At 51.8% G+C, this 18,944-nt stretch overlaps 1 long non-coding RNA gene across 1 annotated transcript; it reads right to left on the bottom strand.

Moving 5' to 3' along the window:
• Positions 1 to 12,904: 12,904 nt before the first annotated feature.
• LOC140390284 (uncharacterized) lies at positions 12,905 to 18,763 on the bottom strand. Its single transcript, XR_011934604.1, has 2 exons — positions 17,533 to 18,763; positions 12,905 to 14,283 (listed from the first exon to the last, which is right to left on the bottom strand). It is a non-coding gene; the product is annotated as an uncharacterized lncRNA (long non-coding RNA).
• Positions 18,764 to 18,944: the final 181 nt, after the last annotated feature.

Here is an 18,944-nt window from a genome sequence, read left to right as displayed (position 1 = left end):
TAGGTGGATTGGCTACGCTAAATTGCCCTTTAATTGGAAATAATGAATTGTGCACTCGAAATTTATTATTTAAAAAAAAAAATTGATATAATCTCTGTTTAAAGCAGCATTGCCATAATGCTGAATTGTAAATGTTAGGTAAGGATTAGTTCAACAGGGGCAACCTTCAACATTATGCCAGACTTTAATAAACATCATCTGCTATCTGGTTTGAAATCTGTCCTTATTTTAATCATAAATATGTAAATTGTCCAAATGCATGAATGTGCAAATTGCCTGATTGAATAACAACTGAGTTATTGCCAGCAAAGTCCATGCCCATAGTGGACAATCTCACCAGGAGCTTATTAAAATTGTCTCGGGCTCCTAACTGAATCATGCAACCTTACTGCGCACAGATTCGACCACTTCAATATCACCACCGTCAACCGATGGTGGAAACCTTAACGCCAGGATTAAAATCACCAGGGCGTGATTGACGACGTGGTTTTAACTCCCACCTGCCCAGTTTCCCCAAGGTGAGAAAATGTGGGCCTACCCATTTTGCATCCTTGGCCATGTCCATTTCTTACCCTCACATAATGTACTATTGGGCACGATGAAAAGGTACCAAGCAATTGACCTGTTTGATCTCCAATGCGGCGTAGATGAAATACACAAGCGTGAGGAAGGGGTGAATTTCACAGAACGACATTCAAAAAGAGACCTGGAAGGCCGGGATTCTCCGACCCGGCGGTGGCTTCCCTATTCTCCGGCGCCGTTTTTTGGGTGCCGGCGGGATCGCCGCCGCTATGCCGGTCGGGGGCCGTTGTCAGCGGCACCCCGATGATTCTCCGGGCCCCGATGAGCCGAGTGGCCGACGAGTTTGGTCGAGTCCCGCCAAAGGGAAGGGAGCCCCCGCGCGTGGGCGGGAAGACGCTGACCATTTCCCGCTGCCTGGAGCTGCGGAGACGACCCCGGCGGCAACCTTGCCCCCTAGAAAGGTGAGAATTCCTCATTTTCGGGGGCCGTTGAAGCCGGAGTCTTTGGCGCCGGTTTTCACGCCGGCGTGGGGCATAGCCCCATTTTGAGAGAATCCCGCTCCACCCATGGGTTGGATTTGTTATTGAAGGTGAGAGTGCATTGCAAGATTCTGGGGTGGACTGTGAGGGGGGAAGGTGGTAGACACAATGATTGTGTTTGAATCTCGGCCAGTGGTCATGTAATAAAAAAAGAACAAGAATATTTGCGACCGAGGAAACCTACAGACTGATCAGGGATGGTCGAAGGTGGGGCAGCACGGTGGCGCAGTGGATGGCACTGCTGTCTCACGGCGCCAAGGTTCCAGGTTCGATCCCAGCTCTGGGTCACTGTCCATGTGGAGTTTGCACATTCTCCCCGTGTTTGCGTGGGTTTCGCCCCCACAACCCAAGGATTTGCATACTAGGCGGATTGGCCACGTTAAATTGCTCCTTAATTGGAAAAAACAAATTAGGTACTGTAAAAATTTTTAAAAGGGGATGGTCGAAGGTGGCCAGAATCAAGGTTTAAGTGATATGTGTTGAAGGAGCTGTTCAAGGTGGGCAGAGAATAAACAGGGTAGAAGAGTTTCTCGGGGAGGCTTCCTGCTTCAGAGCAAAACCCCACACGTTAACATGGAGCCCAATGAATCCCTCCAGTGTAGGAGGAGGCCATTCAGCCCATCGAGTCTATAGCGCTCCTCTGAAAGAGCACCCCACCTAGGCCCACTCCCCCGACCTATCCCGGAACCCCACTTATGCACGATCAATTGCACAAAGACAAAGGTTGGTTACAACTGTGGCTTTATTACAGTCAGGTGCGTGGCCTCCTGCTGCAGCTGCGAAATCACAGGGCACTGGAGGTCATGCATATTTATACAGTTCTCCCTGGGCGGAGCCAGCCGGCAGGAGCTACCGGTGAACCTGTAGTGCAGGTCCTACCTTACATCTCCTATTACAGTGGATCACCACATTCACCCCCTGTTAAAAATGAGTCCGGCGGGGGTGACGTGTAACTATATACAATTAGTGCAATTATGTACAGTGATATGGAAAGAAAAAGTCCATGTTGACGGTCCGGAGTCCATCAAAGGTTCAGCTGGTCCGGTGCTTTGGGAGCGGCGTAACGGTGGCGACGAAGTCGGTGCTGGCGGTGGTGGAGGTGGCACCGATGGCGGTGGTGGCTGTGCTGATGCTGGCCAGTCATTGGGGAACTCCGGGAGCGTGCTGAAGTCCTCTTCGTCCTCTTGTGCGGAAAAAGGGAGGGGGGGGTGGTCTAGTGGGGACAATATTGGCGGCGAGGTGGGGGGGTGGGTGGGGGGGGGTGTTGGGGTGGAACCTGACGGTGCCAGGACCCTGACTGAGACAGTATCTTGGCGGCAGTCGGGGAACTCAACGTAGGTATATTGAGGGTTGGCGTGGAGCAGGTGAACCCTGTCCACCAAGGGGTCCGCCTTGTGGAGTCGGACATGCCGACAGAGAAGGACCGGTTCTGGAGCAGCGAGCCAAGTCGGGAGCGACACCCTGGATGTGGACTTCCTGCGGAAGGCAAAAAGACGTTCGTGGGGTGTGGTATGAGTGGCAGTGCACAGTAATGAGCGAATGGAGGGCAGAGCGTCAGGGAGGACCTCCTGCCAGCGAGAGGCTGGGAGGTTTCTGGACCGTAAGGCCAGCTGGACGGCCCTCCAAACCGTCCCATTCTCCCGTTCTACTTGCCCGTTTCCCCGGGGGTTGTAGCTTGTCGTCCTGCTGGAGGCTATACCCCTGCTGAGCAGGAACTGACTCAATTCATCGCTCATGAATGAGGATCCCCTGTCACTGTGGATGTAGGCCGGGAAACCGAACAGAGCGAAGATGGTGCTGAGGGCCTTGATGACGTTGGCAGACGTCATATCGGGGCATGGGCTGGCGAAGGGGAATCTGGAGTACTCATCGACCACACTGAGAATATACGTGTTACGGTCGGTGGAGGGGAGGGGCCCTTTGAAATCCACACTGAGGTGTTCAAAGAGGTGGGAAGCCTTCACCAGGCGCGCACGGTCCGGCTGGTAGAAGTGCGGTTTGCACTCCGCACGGACCTGGCAGGCCCTGGTGACTGTCCTTACTTCCTCGACGGAGTAGGGCAGATTGCGAGCTTTGACCAGATGGTACAATCGAGTGACCCCCGGGTGACAAAGGCTGTCGTGCAGGGCCAGGAGTTGGTCCACTTGTGTGCTGGCACATGTACCTCGGGAGAGGGTGTCTGGGGGTTCATTGAGTTTATGGGGACGATACAAGATCTCGTAATTATAGGTGGAGAGCTCGATTCTCCACCGCAAGATTTTATCATTTTTGATCTTGCCCCGCTGTGTGTTATTGAACATGAAGGCTACCGACCGTTGGTCCGTAAGGAGAGTGAATCTCTTACCGGCCAGGTAATGCCTCCAATGCTGCACAGCTTCAATGATAGCTTGGGCCTCCTTCTCGAAGGATGTGTGTCGAATTTCAGAGGCATGAAGGGTGCGGGAAAAGAATGCCATGGGTCTGCCTGCCTGGTTTAGAGTGGCGGCACGGGCGACGTCTGAAGCGTCGCTTTCTACTTGGAAAGGCAGTGACTCGTCCAACACGCACATCCCGGCCTTGGCGATGTCTGCTCTGATGCGGGCGAAAGCATGTTGTGGGCCTTGTCTGCATAGTTTGGGACCCACTGGGCGTAGTAGGAAAAGAACCCCAGGCAGCGTTTGAGGGCCTTGGGGCAGGGGAAGCACCATGAGGGGGCGCATGCCCTCGGGGTCGAGCCCGAGAAGTCCGTTTTGGACTATATAGCCGAGAACGGCTAACAGGGTCGTGCTGAACACACACTTCTCGATGTTGTAGGTCAGGTTGAGAAGAGTGGCAGTGCGGAGGAATTTACCGAGGTTGGCATCTTGGTCCTGCTGGTCATGGCCGCAGATGGTGACATTATCTAAGTTCGGAAAGGTGGCCCTCAAACCGTACTGGTCGATCATTCGGTCCATCTCTCTTTGGAAGACCGAGACCCCATTTGTGACACCGAAAGGGATCCTAAGGAAGTGGTAGAGGCGACCGTCCGCCTCGAAGGCAGTGTATGGCCGGTCCGACTTCCGGATGGGGAGCTGACGGTAGGCGGATTTCAGGTCAATTGTTGAGAAGACCCGGTACTGCTCAATCTGATTGACCATATCAGATATGCGTGGGAGGGGGTACGCGTCGAGCTGCATGTACTGATTGATGGTCTGGCTGTAGTCCACGACCATCCTGTGTTTCTCCCCAGTTTCAACCACTACCACTCGGGCTCTCCAGGGGCTGTTGCTGGCCTCGATAATACCCTCCTTAAGCAGCCGCTGGACTTCGGACCTGATGAAGGTCTTGCCCTGGGTGCTGTACCGTCTGCTCCTAGTGGCAACGGGCTTGCAATCCGTAGTTAGATTTGCAAAAAGGGAGGGGGGATCGACCTTGAGGGTTGCGAGGCTGCAAACGGTAAGGGGGGTAAGGGCCCGCCGAATTTGAGGATGAGGCTCTGGAGGTTGCACTGGAAGTCCAGGCCCAACAGGAGTGCAGCGCAGAGATTAGGAAGGACATAGAGGCGGAAGTTACTAAATTCTACACCCTGGACCGTGAGGGTGACTGTACAAAAACCTCGGATCGGGACGGAGTGGGATCCGGAGGCTAGGGAGATCCTTTGATTGGCAGGGTGGACCGCGAAGGAGCCGCGCCTTACCGTATCTGGGTGAACGAAGCTTTCGGATCACCCGTAGTCCAGCAGGCATGAGGTTGCGTGGCCGTTGATTTTAACCGTCGTCAACGCGGTGGCCAGGTTGTGTGGGCGAGATTGGCCCAGTGTCATCGAAGCGAGCTGCGGGTAGCCATCGGGTGCTTCGGGTGGCGAGCGTGTGCGGTTCCGATGTCGGGATGTCTGGGGACCCTGTGGGGAACAAGATGGCGGCGCCCATGGTGCGCACATTGCGGAGTCGGGACAAGATGGCGCCGCCCATGGTGCGCACATTGCGGAGTCGGGACAAGATGGCGCCGCCCATGGGGCATACGTGGCCGAAGGGGGACAAGATTGCGGCACCCATTGGTCGCACATGGACCCGGGAGAAGAAGATGGCGACTCCCATTGTGCGTCTGGCGTGGGGGAGGGGGCGATAGCGGGCGTGATCGCAGCGACAGCGCGGGCCTGGCACACAGCCGCGAAGTGGCCCTTTTTACTGCAGGCTTTACAAACTGCAGTGCGGGCCGGGCAGTGTTGGTGGGGATGCTTCTGCTGACCGCAGAAGTAGCAGCGGGGACCCCCGGGGTGCGCGGATCGGCGTACGGCACAGGCATATTGTGAAGGCAGGGCCCCGGCTGAGGAGGTCGGCGGCGGGGTCCAGGAGGGGTAGGAAGGTGTAGAAGGGACGGCAGTACAGCGGGAGAGGTACGATTGTGTGTTACGGGCTGCGACCGTCATGGAGAGCGCCAAGGGTTTCGTCTCCGTCAGTTCGAGCATGGCCACTTCCAGTAATCGTTCTCGGATGCGGTCCGACGCAATCCCCGTCACGAAGGCATCGCGCATGAGAAGATTTGCATGTTCGGCGGCCGTGACGGCCTGACAGTCACAGTCCCGGACGAATGGAATTAGGGCCTGCCAGAAATCTTCGATGGACTCACCAGGTAGTTGCGAGCGGGTGGCAAGTACATGCCAGGCGAAGAGCGTATTTGCCTTCTGCGCGTAGTGTTCTTTGAGGAGGTCCATCGCTTTTGTGTAATTCGTGGCGTCTTGGATCAACGGGAACATGCTGGAGCTCAGTCTGGAGTACAGGACGTTTATCTTCTGAGCCTCCGTTGGCACGGGGCCGCCGCGTTGATGTAAGCCTCGAAACATGCTAGCCAGTGAGTAAAGTCTTTCCTGGCGTCGAGCGAGTGAGGATCCAGCTGCAGGCGATCGGGTTTATTTCGATATCCATTCTGTGGAAAATCTGACTGTAATAAATTGATGAACGATCAATTGCACAAAGACTAAAGTTGGGTACAACTGTGGCTTTATTACAGTCAGATGCGAGGCCTCCTGCTGCAGCTGGCGAAATGGCAGGGCACTGGAGGTCATGCATATTTATACAGTTCTCCCTGGGCGGAGCCAGCCGGCAGGAGCTACCGGCGAACCTGTAGTGCGGGTCCTACCTTACATCTCCTTTTCCGTGGATCACCACGCCCACGTAACCTGCACATCTTTTGACACTTAAGGGAAAATTCAGCATAGCCAGTCCACCAACGCTGCACATTTTTGGACTGATTACATTCATAAGTTCATAAGATAAAGGAGCAGAATTCAGACCATCGAGTCTTCTCCGTCATTCGATCATTGCTGCTATGTTCCTCATCTGTTACCTACAATGCTACAGACCAAGACCTAGATTGCAAAATCAGCTAGAGCATTTCCTCCCTAGGACACATGACCTAGGAGCAGGAGTCGGCAATTTAGCCTCCAGAGCCTAAACACCCTCAATGTATTTATGGCTACGGCGCCGAGGTCCCCGGTTCGATGCCGGCTCTGGATCACAGTCCATGTGGAGTTTGTACATTCTCCCCATGTTTGCGTGGGTTGCGCCCCCACAATACAAAGATGTGCAGGGTCATGGATTGGCCACGCTAAATTGCCCCTTAATTGGAAAAAATGAATTGGGCACTCTAAATTTTTTTAAAAATATGTATTCATGGTTGATCCCATCCTGGCCTCAGCTCCACCGTCCTGCCCGTTCTCCATAACTCTTCAACCTATTGCCAATTAAAAATCTGTCTCACTCCTCAAATTTACTCATAGTCCCTGCATCCACCGCACTCTGGGGGAGTGAATTCCACAGATTCACAACCCTTTGGAAGAAGTAGTTTTTACTCAAATCTGTTTTAAATTTGCTACCTCTTGTTGTAAGATTATGACCTTTCATTTTAGAATGCCCCACAATAGGGAGCATCAGCTCCACGTCTACTTTATCCACACCGTTTAGCATCCTGTACACCTCAATTAGATCGCCCCTCATTCTTCTAAACTCGAGAGAGTACAGGCCTAAACTGTTCAATCTCTCCTCATACGACAAACCCCTCATCTCTGGAATCAATCTAGTGAACCTCCTCTGAACTGCCTCCAATGCCACTCCATCTCTCCTCAAAGAAGGGGACCAAAACTGTGCACAATACTCCAGGGGCGTGTGACATTATGATAAATGTACAGAACTGTAAGGGTTAATGTTCGGAGGAGGAGGAGCAGTCTCTGTCAGGGAGAGAACCTGAGAACATCTAAGACACTCAGAGGGTAAGAAGGTAAGTAAGTGAATTTTAAACATTTTTACTTTTATACCTTGTTCAAATTGTGTGTGTCGGGGGGAAACTGAAGTGACATCACAGCAAAGCTGCGGCCTGAGTGGCTGGTTGGGAATCTACACTAAATTAAAAGAATTAAGCATTGGTAACTAATTAAACATAATTACTTAATTATAATTTAGAGGGATATCTAAGCCAGAGATCGGAGAGTACTATATTTAGCTTTCGCATTTCTATTAGAAATCTAGAGCTAGGAAACAGATAGTTAACAGTAACTTTGAAATAAAAAAATATATATATTTTTTAAAAAAATTTAAATTTAAATTTTAATTAATTGACGCAATGTCAGTTAGAGGGGTGCAGTGCTCTGACTGTGAGATGTGGCAGGTCCGGGAGGCTTCCAGCGTCCCGGATGGCTTCATCTGCAGAAAGTGCACCCAACTGGAGCTCCCCACAGACCGCATGGTTCGGTTGGAGCAGCAATTGGATGCACTTAGGAGCATGCAGGTGGCGGAAAGCGTCATAGATCGCAGTTATGTAAATGTGGTCACACCCAAGGTGCTGGCAGAGAAATAGGTGACCACCAGAAAGGGCAGGCAGTCAGTGCAGGAATCCCCTGTGGTTGTCCCCCTCTCGAACAGGTATACCCCTTTGGATACTGTCGGGGGGATAGCCTATCAGGGGAAAACAGCAGCAGCCAGAGCAGTGGCACCACGGCTGGCTCTGATGTTCAGAAGGGAGGGTCAATGCGCAGAAGAGTAATAGTAATAGGGGACTCTATAGTCAGGGGCACAGATAGGCGCTTCTGTGGACGTGAAAGAGACTCCAGGATGGTATGTTGCCTCCCTGGTGCCAGGGTCCAGGATGTCTCCGAACGGGTAGAGGGCATCCTGAAGGGGGAGGGCAAACAGGCAGAGGTCGTTGTACATATTGGTACTAGCGACATAGGCAGGAAGGGGCATGAGGCCCTGCAGCAGGAGTTCAGGGAGCTAGGCAGAAAGTTAAAAGACAGGACCTCGAGGGTTGTAATCTCGGGAGTACTCCCTGTGCCACGTGCCAGTGAGGCTAGAAATAGGAAGATAGAGCAGCTAAACACGTGGCTAAACAGCTGGTGTAGGAGGGAGGGTTTCCGTTATCTGGACCACTGGGAGCTGTTCCGGGGCAGGTGTGACCTGTATAAGAAGGACGGGTTGCATCTAAACCGGAGAGGCATAAGTATCCTGGCCGCGAGGTTTGCTAGTGTCACAACGGGAGGGTTTAAACTAGTATGGCAGGGGGGTGGGCACGGGAGCAATAGGTCAGAAGGGGAGAGCATTCAGGGAGAACTAGGGAATAGGGACAGTGTGGCTCTGAGGCAGAGCAGACAGGGAGAAGTTGCTGAACACAGCGGGTCTGGTGGCCTGAAGTGCATATGTTTTAATGCAAGAAGTATTACGGGTAAGGCAGATGAACTTAGAGCTTGGATTAGTACTTGGAACTATGATGTTGTTGCCATTACAGAGACCTGGTTGAGGGAAGGGCAGGATTGGCAGCTAAACGTTCCAGGATTTAGATGTTTCAGGCGGGATAGAGGGGGATGTAAAAGGGGAGGCGGAGTTGCGCTACTGGTTGGGGAGAATATCACAGCTGTACTGCGGGAGGACACCTCAGAGGGCAGTGAGGCTATATGGGTAGAGATCAGGAATAAGAAGGGTGCAGTCACAATGTTGGGGGTTTACTACAGGCCTCCCAACAGCCAGCGGGAGATAGAGGAGCAGATAGGTAGACAGATTTTGGAAAAGAGTAAAAACAACAGGGTTGTGGTGATGGGAGACTTCAACTTCCCCAATATTGACTGGGACTCACTTAGTGCCAGGGGCTTAGACGGGGCAGAGTTTGTAAGGAGCATCCAGGAGGGCTTTTTAAAACAATATGTAGACAGTCCAACTAGGGAAGGGGCGGTACTGGACCTGGTATTGGGGAATGAGCCCGGCCAGGTGGTAGATGTTTCAGTAGGGGAGCATTTCGGTAACAGTGACCACAATTCAGTAAGTTTTAAAGTACTGGTGGACAAGGATAAGAGTGGTCCTAGGATGAATGTGCTAAATTGGGGGAAGGCTAATTATAACAATATGAGGCGGGAACTGAAGAACATAGATTGGGGGCGGATGTTTGAGGGCAAATCAACATCTGACATGTGGGAGGCTTTCAAGTGGCAGTTGAAAGGAATTCAGGACCAGCATGTTCCTGTGAGGAAGAAGGATAAATACGGCAATTTTCGGGAACCTTGGATGACGAGAGATATTGTAGGCCTCGTCAAAAAGAAAAAGGAGGCATTTGTCAGGGCTAAAAGGCTGGGAACAGACGAAGCCTGCGTGGAATATAAGGAAAGTAGGAAGGAACTTAAGCAAGGAGTCAGGAGGGCTAGAAGAGGTCACGAAAAGTCATTGGCAAATAGGGTTAAGGAAAATCCCAAGGCTTTTTACACGTACATAAAAAGCAAGAGGGTAGCCAGGGAAAGTGTTGGCCCACTGAAGGATAGGCAAGGGAATCTATGTGTGGAGCCAGAGGAAATGGGCGAGGTACTAAATGAATACTTTGCATCAGTATTCACCAAAGAGAAGGAATTGGTAGATGTTGAGTCTGGAGAAGGGTGTGTAGATAGCCTGGGTCACATTGAGATCCAAAAAGACGAGGTGTTGGGTGTCTTAAAAAATATTAAGGTAGATAAGTCCCCAGGGCCTGATGGGATCTACCCCAGAATATTGAAGGAGGCTGGAGAGGAAATTGCTGAGGCCTTGACAGAAATCTTTGGATCCTCGCTGTCTTCAGGGGATGTCCCGGAGGACTGGAGAATAGCCAATGTGGTTCCTCTGTTTAAGATGGGTAGCAAGGATAATCCCGGGAACTACAGGCCGGTGAGCCTTACTTCAGTGGTAGGGAAATTACTGGAGAGAATTCTTCGAGACAGGATCTACTCCCATTTGGAAGCAAATGGACGTATTAGTGAGAGGCAGCACGGTTTTGTGAAGGGAAGGTCGTGTCTCACTAACTTGATAGAGTTTTTCGAGGAGTTCACTAAGATGATTGATGCAGGTAGGGCAGTGGATGTTGTCTATATGGACTTCAGTAAGGCCTTTGACAAGGTCCCTCATGGTAGACTAGTACAAAAGGTGAAGTTACACGGGATCAGGGGTGAGCTGGCAAGGTGGATACAGAACTGGCTAGGCCATAGAAGTCAGAGAGTAGCAATGGAAGGATGCTTTTCTAATTGGAGGGCTGTGACCAGTGGTGTTCCACAGGGATCAGTGCTGGGACCTTTGCTCTTTGTAGTATAGAAAAATGATTTGGAGGAAAATGTAACTGGTCTGATTAGTACGTTTGCAGACGACACAAAGGTTGGTGGAATTGCGGATAGCGATGAGGACTGTCGGAGGATACAGCAGGATTTAGATTGTTTGGAGACTTGGGCGGAGAGATGGCAGATGGAGTTTAATCCGGACAAATGTGAGGTAATGCATTTTGGAAGGTCTAATGCAGGGAGGGAATATACAGTGAATGGTAGAACCCTCAAGGGTATTGAAAGTCAAAGAGATCTCAGAATACAGGTCCACAGGTCATTGAAGAGGGCAACACAGGTGGAGAAGGTAGTCAAGAAGGCATATGGCATGCTTGCCTTCATTGGCCGTGGCATTGAGCATAAGAATTGGCAAGTCATGTTGCAGCTGTATAGAACCTTAGTTAGGCCACACTTGGAGTATAGTGTTCAATTCTGGTCGCCACACTACCAGAAGGATGTGGAGGCTTTAGAGAGGGTGCAGAAGAGATTTACCAGAATGTTGCCTGGTATGGAGGGCATTAGCTCTGAGGAGCGGTTGAATAAACTCGGTTTGTTCTCACTGGAACGAAGGAGGTTGAGGGGAGACCTGATAGAGGTATACAAAATTATGAGGGGCATAGACAGAGTGGATAGTCAGAGGCTTTTCCCCAGGGTAGAGGGGTCAATTACTAGGGGGCATAGGTTTAAGGTGAGAGGGGCAGGGTTTAGAGTAGATGTACGAGGCAAGTTTTTTACGCAGAGGGCAGTGGGTGCCTGGAACTCGCTACCGGAGGAGGTGGTGGAAGCAGGGACGATAGTGACATTTAAGGGGCATCTTGACAAATACATGAATAGGATGGGAATAGAGGGATACGGACCCAGGAAGTGTAGAAGATTGTAGTTTAGTCGGGCAGCATGGTCGGCACGGGCTTGGAGGGCCGAAGGGCCTGTTCCTGTGCTGTACATTTCTTTGTTCTTTGTTTGTTATGTCCAAATCAACCACTGGAGGGAGCTAGATGCAGAACTATATAAGGCATTGACGCTAAGCCTTCTGGGTGAGACGTTGAGGAGAATGCTGGAAGACAGACTGTAGGAAAGATAGTGTGAGTGATAGAAGATCATAGTTATTGTTTTCATGTAGAGATTAGTAGTAGATGAGTGGAGATTGTATGTTCATTATCAACTGAGTAGTGAGGCCATGGAATGCCCTACCTGCTACAGTAGTGAACTCGCCAACATTGAGGGCATTTAAAAGTTTATTGGATAAACATATGGATGATAATGGCATAGTGTAGGTTAGATGGCTTTTGTTTCGGTGCAACATCGTGGGCCGAAGGGCCTGTACTGCGCTGTATTGTTCTGTGTTCTATGTTCTATGTTTCTTATATAGGAGTAAGTGTCGAATCCAATTCAATAGTGTGTATAAATCATTAGCTTTGTTCAATATAAAAGCTAGTTGTGGTCTTTGTGAACACTGCGCCAACCATCCTCGGATTCGAATCACAAAGGACACCACAGTGCAGTCTTGGACAGTTGCGATGACACTTCCTTACCTTTATACTCAATTCCTTTTGCTATAAATGCCAACAATCCAATTGCTTACCTTATTACCTGCTGCACCTGCAGGCTTGTTTTCTGTCACTCATGCACGAGGACGCCCAGATCCCTCTGCACCCATAGAATTTTTATCATTGAATTTACAGTGCAGAAGGAGGCCATTCGGCCCATCGAGTCTGCACCGGCTCTTGGAAAGAGCACCCTACCCATGGTCAACACCTCCACCTTATCCCCATAACCCAGTAACCCCACCCAACACTAAGGGCAATTTTGGACACTCAGGGCAATTTATCGTGGCCAATCCACCTAACCTGCACATCTTTGGACTGTGGGAGGAAACTGGAGCACCCGGAGGAAACCCACGCACACAGGGGGAGGATGTGCAGACTCCGCACAGACAGTGACCCAAGCCGGAATCGAACCTGGAACCCTGGAGCTGTGAAGCATTTGTGCTACCCACAATGCTACCGTGCTGCCCTCATGTCACAAGTGCCAGACAATGAGCACTCTGATGAGGGAGAATCCAACCATCTTCCCACGACATTTCACAGCAATTCCACCACGTCAATATCCCCACCGTCAACAACCTGGGGTCAGCATTAACCAGACACTTAACTGGACCGGCCATCTAAATATTATGACCACGAGCAGGTCAGAAGCTTCTGCAGTGAGTAACTCACTCCCTTCTTCAGGATTTGACTCAGTCTGTGAAAAGGATAAAAATGTCACTCAAATCAAATACCGGTTTAAAAAATACTTTGCAAAATCCACACTCTTTAATTTCACACGCACGTACAGAGGTGAAGGCCTAGAGACCAGGCCTTTTTTTCCGGACTTGGAGACTAGCTTTATGCTGATAATAAATGTAATATTTATATTTCAAGGTTTCTCACTCAGACAAAGACCAATAGTAAAACAAACAACAGTCAGGTTATTCAAATCCAGCAGGTTTTCATTGTGTTACAAATTTAGTTAAGTGAGCCAGATTTCACAAGAGCATAATTGAGTCGAGAGCTTAAGACCGTTTCCCTCGTAGCTGAGACAAAGACAACAGAAAATATGGGTGCGGATGTCTGGCCGCATTGTGCTCTGGCTTGAGGGCAAAAGTAGCCAGGGAAGGTAATGCTCCTCTGGTGTGGCTGGGGCATGGATCAGCGGACAAGGAGCGCCGCAAAAAGGAAAGAGCAGATGGAGCAGGAGAGTTTTCATGGCGCGCCACAGGAAAAGATGGCAGCGGGCAAGGTGGGGCACGCTGCCTGCCCATTGGTCGACAGAGCAGCTGGTAGAGTTCTAGAAGAACAAGTTTTGAGAATTGGGTTGCCATTGAACATTACCGGGGGGGAGGGGGGGGGGGGGCGGGGAGGTGTTCGGCGGTCTTGTTGCCTTGGTTACACTGTGAGATACCCTCAATTACGACTCAGGAGAGGAGTTGGATAATACAAAGGCTTTAATAACCAGAGAACCAGCACGCTGCCTACTGAACGTATCCTTATGTACAGCTTCCTGGGGGCGGTGCCGGAGGCGGAGTCCCCCAGGGTTCCAAACCCGGTCTTAAAGGGGCCTACGCATTAACGGTACATATGTACACAGATATCATTCATCACATTCAACCCGTTTAAAAAAACGCATAGTCCTTCGGAGGTGAAGTGGAATTACAAGTTCAGTCTTTAAGGTGGTCTGATTGCCCATGTCGACCTTCTCAGCTCCGGCGGTGGTGCGGCGGATACAGTCATCCACGGTGGTGGTATATCCGGGAGCAAGGTTGTCTGAGCCTTTGACCGCGTTGGAACGGGGGGGGGGGGGATCCGGGGTGACTAGGGTGATTGGTGCCGCGCCGGCTGGGGGGCGCTATGTGGGGGGGGGTTGCTGTCAGAGTCGACTTCCGGTGCGGGGAGGGGATTGTCGGTGGAAGGGGGGGCATCGGTGGGCGAGCCAGCGGGTGCCAGGTCTCGCAGGGAAACGGTGTCCTGCCTGCCGTCGGGCCGCTCGACGTAGGCGTATTGAGTGTTTGTGTGTAATAGTTGGACCCTCTCGACCAGTGGATCTGTCTTCTGGCTCCTCACGTGCCTCCGGAGTAGAACTGGTCCCGGAGTCATCAGCCAACGTGGAAGCGAGACCCCAGAGGTGGACTTCCTGGGGAAGACAAACAAACGGTTGTGAGGGGTCTTGTTCGTGGCCGTACAGTGACTTAATGGAGTGTAGGGCATCGGGTAGGACCTCCTGCCAGCGGGCAATTGGGAGACTTCTTGACCATAGGGCTAGAAGACCAGCCTTCCAAACTGTTGCGCTCTCCCTCTCCATCTGCCCGTTTCCCCGTGGGTTATAGCTGGTCGTTCTGCTCGAGACGATGCCCTTGTTGAGCAGATCCTGACGCAGCTCATCGCTCATGAACGATGTACCCCGGTCACTGTGGATATAAGCGGGAAAACCAAACAGGGTGAAGATGCTGTGCAGTGCCTTGATTACGGAGGCAGAGGTCATATCGGGGCAGGGTACAGCGAATGGGAAGCGGGAAAATTCGTCGATGACAGTGAGGAAGTAGGTGTTGCAGTTGGTGGACGGGAGGGGCCCTTTGAAATCCACGCTTAGTCGCGCAAAGAGCCCAGAGGCCTTTACCAGGCGAGCCTTGTCTGGTCGATAGAAATGCGGTTTGCACTCCGCACAGATCTGGCAAGCCTTGGTCATGGCCTTGACCTCCTCAGTGGAGTAAGGTAGGTAGGGGACTTGATGAAATGGGCAAGCCGGGTGACCCCCGGGTGGTAGAGGTCATCATGGATGGCCCGCAGATGGTCTTTCTTCTCGTTGGTTCACGTGCCACGGGACAGGGCATCTGGGGACTTGTTGAGCTTCCCCAGACGATATGTAATATCGTACGTGTAGGTGGAGAGTATGATCCTCCACCTCAGAATTTTATCATTCTTTATTTTGCCCCGTTGTGCGTTATTGAACATAAAGACGACCGACCGTTGGTCGGTAACGAGGGTGAACCTCCTGCCGGCTAGGTAGTGCCTCCAGTGCCGCACGGCCTCCACTATGGCTTGTGCCTCCTTCTCGACTGCAGAGTGTCGAATTTCCAAGGCGGTGAGGGTTCGGGAGAAGAACGCTACCGGTCTGCCCGCCTGGTTGAGGGGAGCAGCCGGGGCAACGTCCGATGCGTCGCTTTCTACCTGGAAGGGAAAGGTTTTGTCCACCGCGTGCATGGCGACTTTGATGATATTGGCCTTGATACGACTGAAGGCCGACTGAGCCTCAGCCGTCAGGTGAAAGACCGTGGTCTTAATGAATGGGCGGGCTTTGTCCGCATATCTGGGGACCCACTGGGCATAATAGGAAAAGAGCCCCAGGCACCGTTTGAGTGCCTTGAGGCTACGGGGGTGGGGAAGTTCCTTAATGAAAATTTAAATGAAAATTGCTTATTGTCACAAGTAGGCTTCAAATGAAGTTACTGTGAAAAGCCCTAGTTGCCACATTCCGGCGCCTGTTCGGGGAAGCTGGTGTTGCATGCGATCGGGGTCTGGCCCTAGGACCCCGTTTCCCACGACGTAGCCGAGGATGGCTAGTCGGGTTGTGTGGAACACGCATCTGTCTTTATTGTATGTTAGATTGAGGGCCCTGGCGGTCTGGAGGAACTTCCTCATGTTTTCGTCATGGTCCTGCTGGTCATGGCCGCAGATGGTGACATTGTACGGGTATGTAGCCCGTAAGCTGCACTGGTCCACCATTTGATCCATTGCCCTTTGGAAAATGGAGACTCCATTTGTGACACCGAAAGGGACCCTGAGGAAGTGGAAGAGCCGACCGGCTGCTTCGAAGGCTGTATAGGGGCGGTCCTCTGGGGTGATAGGGAGTTGATGATAGGCCGATTTCAGGTCGACCGTGGAGAATACTCGATACTGGGCGATTTGGTTCACCATTTCTGCTATGCGGGGGACTGGGTACGCATCGAGTTGCGTAAAGCGGTTTATGGTCTGGCTTTAGTCCACCACGATACGTTGTTTTTCCCCGGAGCGGACTACCAGGACTTGTGCCCTCCAAGGGCGGTTGCGAGCCTCTATGACCCCTTCTTTTAGTTGCCGCTGAACTGCTGACTTGATGAAAGTCATGTCTTGGGCACTGTACCGCCGACTCCTGGTGGCGACGGGCTTACACTCGGGGGTGAGGTTCGCGAAGAGGGAGGGTGGTGCAACTTTAAGTGTCGCCAGGCTACATACCGTGAGCGGGGGCAGGGGTCCGCTGAACTTCAGTGTCAGGCTTCGGTGGCTGCACTGAAAGTCCAGACCGAGCAGCAGGGGGGCGCAGAGGTGAGGGAGGACATAAAGTTTAAAACGGGTGTAGTTGGCGCCTTGGATAGCGAGGTTCGCGACACAATACTCCGTGATTTGGACCGAATGAGACCAGATGCGAGGGCGATAGTCTGGGAGGCGGGATAGGTGCGCAGGGAGCAGCGTCTTACCGTGTCTGGATGGATGAAACTCTCCGTGCTCCCAGAGTCAAAAAGGCAGGGGTGTCGCGGCTATTGATTTGAACCTGCAGGTGCTTCGGCCGAGATTGATGGAGCGTGATCGCTCCTAGTTGCGAGCAGTCAGAGTCCTCACTTGAATCGGACTCGCAAAATGGCCGCCGCCACCGTCGGTCGCACGTTTTGAGTTTTGAAGATGGGCGTCACCAAGATGACCACCCCCCATGACTCACATGAGGCCGATGACACGTCGGAAGTTGGCGTGTCCGCCCGCCGCGTGGCTGCGTTGCGGGGCCTGTGGTCCCGGGAGTTGCGGGGCCTTTGGGCCCAGCCAGGCAGACCTTCGTGAAGTGCCCCTTCTTTCCGCATTCGCCACAGATAGCGGAGCGGGCCGGGCAACGCTGGTGTGAATGCTGGCCTTGCCCACAGAAATAGCATTGGGGGCCCCCGGTGTGAGTGGGTCACCGCGCAGCGCAGGCCTGAAGCATGGCCGAGTCTGGAGGGGATCGAGAGGGGTTATTGTCATAGAATGTACAGTGCAGAAGGAGGCCATTCGGCCCATCGAGTCTGCACCGGCTCTTGGAAAGAGCACCTCCACCCTATCCCCATAACCCAGTAACCCCACCCAACACTAAGGACAATTTTGGACACTAAGGGCAATTTATCATGGCCAATCCACCTAACCTGCACATCTTTGGACTGTGGGAGGAAACCGGAGCACCCGGAGGAAACCCACGCGCACACGGAGAGGATGTGCAGACTCCGCACAGACAGTGACCCAAGCCGGAATCGAACCGGGGACCCTGGAGCTGTGAAGCAATTGTGCTAACCACAATGCTACCGTGCTGCTTAGGGTTCGCAAGGTCCGCGGAGTACGTGCGTAGAATATGTTGGGCCGCTTCCAGGGAAGAGGCGAGCGTTACCGTGCCTTGGAGGTCCTTCGCTCCGTCTTCTAGGAGCCGCTGCCGGATGTACGTGGATCGGATACTGGACACGAAAGCATCACGAAGATGTAAGTTCCTGTGGACCTCTGCCGTCACCTCTTTATGGTCGCAGTTCCTGGTGAGCGCGGTGAGTCTCTCCAAGTATTCATCTAGTGTTTCCCCGGAGCGCTGGCGGCAGGTCGAGAGCAAATGTCTGGCGTGTACCTCGTTTATCGGCTTTACGAAGCGCTTCCGTAGGATTTCGACCGCCGTTTCGTACGTCGTAGCTTTCTCGATCACGGAGGATAGTCGGTGGCCCACCCGGGCAGGTAGTAAGCTCAGCTTGCGAGGCCCGTCAACTTCAGTCTCTGAGGAATTCAGATAGGCCTCAAAGCACCGGAGCCAGTATTAAAAAATGTCAGTGGCTTCCGGCGACCGAGCGTCCAAATTGAGCTTCTCCAGCTTTAGACCGCTGTCCATCATGATGTAGTCTGGTTATTAAATTGAGATACCCTCAATTACGACTCAGGAGAGGAGGTTGATAATACAAAGGCTTTAACAACCAAAAAACCAGACAGCTGCCGAGAAGTGTGCTCACTGCACGCTGCCTACTGAACGTAACCTTAGAAACAGCTTCCTGGGGGCGGAGCCGGAGGCGGAGTCCCCCAGCGTTCCAAACCCGGTCTTAAAGGGGCCTACGCATTAAAGGTACATATGTATACAGGTTTCATTCATCACACACTGTTTACAGATTGATTGTTAATTTTCATTTTTTACCTGGAATGTATGGGTGGATGTCTTGGTCTGTATATTGAGCGGGGTGCAGTTTGTGTGCGGGGATTGTTATTGTATTTGTTTTTATCTGTTTTATTTCTTTGGTTGTTTATTGATGAACAAGTTGAAAATGAGGAGATAAAAAGATTTTTTTAAAAACGAAATAGGGGAGGGGAAGGTGTCGGATATCGAGAAGGAATTGATGGAATAGGAGGGAGTCTTGGTGGGGGATATTAAGCATAAATGGGAGGAGGAGCTTAGAGGGGAGTTGGGGAATGTGACCTGGGCGGAGGCCTTGCGGAAGGTGAACGCATCCTCATCGTATGCGATGTTAAGTCTCATCCAGTTTAAGATGGTGCATAGGGCTCATATGATGGTGACTCCTATTTCTAGTCTATTTCAGACTCCTATTCATATGCCTCCTTTTTCTTTTTGACGAGGCCTACAATATCACTCGTCATCCAAGGTTCCCGAAAATTGCCGTATTTAGAAAGATAAATACGGCAAATTTCGGGAACCTTGGATGACGAGTGATATTGTAGGCCTCGTCAAAAAGAAAAAGGAGGCATTTGTCAGGGCTAAAAGGCTGGGAACAGACGAAGCCTGTGTGGCATATAAGGAAAGTAGGAAGGAACTTA

This window comes from Scyliorhinus torazame, chromosome 14 (assembly GCF_047496885.1).
Source record: "Scyliorhinus torazame isolate Kashiwa2021f chromosome 14, sScyTor2.1, whole genome shotgun sequence".
Lineage (NCBI taxonomy): Eukaryota > Metazoa > Chordata > Chondrichthyes > Carcharhiniformes > Scyliorhinidae > Scyliorhinus > Scyliorhinus torazame.
This window is presented reverse-complemented; position numbering and strand designations above follow the sequence as displayed.